Below are 5,060 nucleotides of genomic sequence, written 5' to 3'. Positions count from 1 at the left end.
TGCTACCTTCCCCTACCCTCCTCTCTAACTTATCACCTCCATCCCATCCCCCATTCACCTATTGTACTCTATGCTACTTTCTCCCCACCCCCACCCCCTTCTCATTTATCTCTCCATTCTGCAGGCGCCCTGCCTCTATTCCTGATGAAGGACTTTTGCCCGAAACATTGATTTTCCTCCTTCTCGGATGCTGCCTGACCTGCTGTGCTTTTCCAGCACTACTCTAATCTAGACTCTGGTTTCCAGCATCTGCAGTCCTTGTTTTTACCTAGTTTTCCAGCATTATCCACTGGGGCAACAACAAACAACATGAAGGAAGACAACTAATTCCATTCATATGGCACTTTTCATAACGCCAGGAGTGAATAACCTTTCAAGTGGTATGAGTTGATAGCACATTAGGAAAAGACCTTGTTCTATAACATAGGACAGTGGGATATTTTACTGATGAGTAAATGAGAACCTTGCTTTGGTATGATTTAAAAGACAGTACCTCTGAAAGTGCAGCATTTTCACTGGAAGTTTTAGCCTGAATAATGTGCTGAATTTCTAACCTCCGTTCATTTTCCAGTGGGCAATGAGCAGTAATGTGACAGAGCTTGTAGAGAATGGCAGGATGCAAAAGCTTGCAATATTCTTAACTGACCTATGTTGGGATATACTTGCTCAGTACCACACCTACTGACTCAAAGGACAAGGTGTGATCAGCTGCCCACAGCAGGCCCATGGCTGTTATATTCCTTGGGCCTAGCCTTCATTTTGAGATGTTTGAATACTTTGGGGAAAGAAACTGGATCTTGTAGATTTTACATCATTTTAAAATGTCCAGTAGGTTTCTGAAACTCATCTGATCCAAGTTGGGTTGGTCTGTTTTTCAGATGTCTCACACAGACATTTGACCACTTCTATATGTAAATTAGAGTGAATGGTCAAAGGTGAAAGACCACACAACACCAGATTATAGTCCAACAGATTTTTTTGGAGGATGCGATATATTGAACAAACCTAGATTGCTGTTAAGTCTTTCATCTTTTCGAATGGGTTGCAGGTTTCGATTTATTAATATGTAAATCCCAGAACTTCTTTCGATTAGGTTAGATTCCCTACAGTATGGAAACAGGCCATTCAGCCCAATAAATCCACACCAACCTCCCTGAAGAGTAACCCACCCAGACCCATTCCTCTCCATTCACACCTGACGAATGCACCTAACACTATGGGCAATTTAGCAAGGCCAATTCACCTAACCTGCACATCTTTGGACTGTGGGAGGAAACCAGAGCATCCGGAGGAAATCCACATAGACACGAGGAGAATGTACAAACTCCACACAGACAGTTGCCCGAGGCTGGAATCAAACCTGGGTCCTCGGTGCTGTGAGGCAGCAGTGCTAACCACTGAGCCACCATGCCACCTCAAAAAAGCAAATTCACCCCAGTAGACTTATATGTGTATATGCATGCATGTGAGGGAGAAAGTGTGTGTGTGTGTGTGCGCATGCACTTGGGAGACAGCCTGTGTATACACACACTCTCAGGCACGCACATGCATACACACCCCACACTCACATCCATGTGCACACCCTCTCACAGGCATATACTCCATCGCACTCACGTGCACACTCTATCAAGCATGCACTCACACACACATGCAAACTCACTCTCACATTCTCTCTCTCTCTCTCTTACACACACACTCTCTCACTCTCTCTCTCCTTCACATGCGCACATACACATATAAGTCCATAGGGTGAATTGCATTTGCAGAATTGTATTTGCAGATACATTCTATTTTGTTCAAAAGGCACACAATCTATAGGCAGTCAATATTTTTTATAATCCATGTGACATTTTATAAATTCCTACTTTGGAAATAGAACCAGTCTGACTCAAGATTGGAATGCTTACAGACTCTAACCTCACACCTTTATTGCATTGTCTGAGCTGAGATGTCACCATTTTTTATGAAACTTTAAGTTATCTCGGGAATGTGACTTGAAAGAAGTTCTGGGATTTACATATTAGTGAATCAAAACCTGCAACCCATTTTAGAAGATGAAAGATTTAACAGCAATCTAAGTTTTGTTCAATATATTGCATCAGTATATGACACTATGGTCTTTTGCTATAAGTTCTGTGTCCTATGATCCTACTTCATGAGCTACCTGACAAAGGAGCAGCGCTCCGAAAGCTTGTACTTCCAAATAAACCTGTTGAACTATAACCTGGTGTTGTGTGATTTTTAATTTTATCCCCCTCAGTCCAACACCAGTTCCACCACATCAAAGATGAAAGAATTATACAAGGGAAAAACCAGCAGGAAAAATACCTAATCAATACAATGCACCATAACAATGAGAAGTGGGAGGAACAGACAACACATTGTTTCAAGAGACAAAGGCAGTTAAACTGAACCGGTTATTTCAGGATGTTTAAGGAAACTACAATTAAAATGAAAGAGATATATTATAAACCCGGGAGAAGTCACATGCAATATGAAAATTACAGAGGAAATGCAAATGATTGAAAGAAGCAGTCTGAAGATCAAGTGGCAAGGAACATAAGATATTTCAGACCTTATAAGAATGGCTAAAGGTAGCATAGGGTCCATGAGAGTTAGTGAGAGGGTACAGTGAACCACAGATAGTCAGACATGTTGTGGAAAATACAGAATGAAGGCACAACTTTGATTTGGTTCTCAGGCAAAAATAGACATTAAAGAATAAAAAAACAGATTTTTGGAATTATTTATTCATGACATATAGGTGTTCCTGGCACGACCTAAATTTAGTGTTCATCTGATTATCTTTTCAGGACTTTCAGGAGGTGCTGAGCTGTCATCTTGAACCACTGCGGTCCATATTATGCAGATACACTGAGATTACTGTTTAGATCCAGCAACAGTGAAGCAACAGGACAATGAGATGTGCCTTAGAGAAGAACTTGCAGATACAAGTGTTCTCATCAATCTGCTGTCTTTGGCCTTCAAGCTGATAGAGGATGTATGTTTGAAAGGTATCAAGGAACCTGCATCCTGTAGCCAATACACACTGGTGCCATTGTATGGAACTAGTGAATTGGGTGCCAACCAAGTGGGATGCTTTGTTCTGGATGGTGTTAAACTTATGGTGTAGTGTTGGAGCTGCAGCAATCCAGGGATTTGAAGAGTGTTCCTATTACCCTCCAGTTCAAATTCTGGTAACCAAAGGATGCTTTTTTCATTTGTGCATGGAATGTTTGCATCATTGGCCCACATTGTTGCCTGTCCCTAATTGTCCCTTGATCAAAAATGGCTTGCTCGGACATTTCAGCGGGCCACTAAGAGACAAGCAGGTCTGGAGTCACTTGTACGACCAACCAGGTCAGGAATACAGACTTGTCAGATTTGTTTGGTGTCAGATTGGATCCCCCAGGGAGGGAGTGGGTTTTTAGGTCTGGTGGTTTGTGGGATTGCGAGTGTCAGGTCTGGTGAGGCTGGAGGACTTTGGGTATACTGTTGTCAGAGTATGGGGAGCTTTTGGGGGTTGAATCTCTTAGTGTGGGCGGAGTAATTGGTGAATTGATGGCTGTCTAATAATTATGCAGGAGTTACAGTACATTTATAATCCTGTAATGTTTCCGAGGTAACCATTAAGTCAGAATGCTCTGAATTCCCTAAGGGGCTTTAATGGAGGGTTGTTGTTAATCAGAATTTTTATCTTCCTGGGCAATTTCCTTGCGATCAGCTGTGTCACAATTTCAACGTTGTGCTGCATGCAATTCCAGTCCGCACTGCTGCACTGACAGCCTGGCCAGTGGAATACCTATGTCATTGTCCCTTCAATGACAGGACTTTTGGGGAAATGTGATGTGGATTGTGTGCCACTTGTGAAGAACAAGGGAAGAAGAATGAAACAAGGGATGGAGAATAAGGACCAAAAATACCCATTAATCAGTAACATTATAAAGAGTTAAAGGAAAATTGAGGCGTAAACGGACACATTGAATAGATAAAACTAGAAGAAAAGCTGAGAGCATCCTTGGTTTTATAAATAGATTTAGAGTACAAAACCAAAGTGGTGATTATATATAAATGGTTGGTTACACCACAGTTAAAATAGAGTGTGCTGTTTTGGTGCCTCACTTTAAGAGGGATGTCAAGGCCATGGAGATGAGAAAGAGATCCACTGAGATAATCTCGGAATGAAGAGATTAGAGAATCAGATCTTTTCATTAGTGTGGAGAAAGTTAAAGGGACATTGGTAAGTATCTTTGTGATGAGGTCAGGATTGGTCCTTTTCAGTCTGAGACTATGGCAAGGGAGGGAACAGAATTTTGGTCAGGACTAACAGTAATGCTTTTACTCTTCCAAATAAAATTAGAGGCAATTTTGACATCAGTATTGGATGTTGGGCAAACAGTGTGACAACCCAGAGGCAATGGAGGGTCGAGGGATATCATGTGTAGTGAGGTAGTTAGCAGCATGAATGAGGAACCTCATACATTTTTGGATTACGTTGTTGAGGGGCAGCAAGTAAATTAGAAATATAAAGGGGTCAAGGATAGATTTCAGTGGGACACCAGAGGTCTGGGAGAGGGAGATATTCCATTCTCGATGATTCTTTGGCTCTGGCTGGTTGATCAGACCTTTTTCTTCCCTCAGTCCACACACTGATCATAATTGGCAAACCCTTCTCTATACACAATACCTCAAGAAACTCCAATTTAAAACCTCATGAAAATTTGGCCTTCTTAACAAATGGGATTTTGCTGATTTAAACTTTGGATACACCTCATCCATAGGAAAGCAAGAATATGACTTAGCTGAGTGTGCTAAGGTAAATTAATTGGGTCATTTGTCAAGTTATAGAGTCATAGAGATGTACAGCATGCAAACAGACCCTTTGGTCCAACCCATCCATGCTGACCAGATATCCCAACCCAATCTAGTCCCACCTGCCAGCACCCGGCCCATATCCCTCCAAACTCTTCCTATTCATGTACCCATCCAAATGCCTTTTAAATGTTGCAATTGTACCAGCCTCCACCACTTCCTCTGGCAGCTCATTCCATACACGTACC

At 41.8% G+C, this 5,060-nt stretch overlaps 1 long non-coding RNA gene across 3 annotated transcripts in view; it reads left to right on the top strand.

Moving 5' to 3' along the window:
• LOC122562316 overlaps positions 1 to 4,914 on the top strand; it is a 54,053-nt gene extending 49,139 nt beyond the window's left edge. For all 3 annotated transcript variants that reach the window (XR_006315283.1, XR_006315281.1, XR_006315282.1), the window contains exon 3: positions 2,814 to 4,914. This is a non-coding gene — a long non-coding RNA (uncharacterized LOC122562316). The remainder of the gene's footprint in view (positions 1 to 2,813) is intronic.
• The last annotated feature ends 146 nt before the right edge of the window (positions 4,915 to 5,060 follow it).

This window comes from Chiloscyllium plagiosum, chromosome 24, assembly GCF_004010195.1.
Source record: "Chiloscyllium plagiosum isolate BGI_BamShark_2017 chromosome 24, ASM401019v2, whole genome shotgun sequence".
Classification (NCBI taxonomy): Eukaryota; Metazoa; Chordata; class Chondrichthyes; order Orectolobiformes; family Hemiscylliidae; genus Chiloscyllium; species Chiloscyllium plagiosum.
This window is presented reverse-complemented; position numbering and strand designations above follow the sequence as displayed.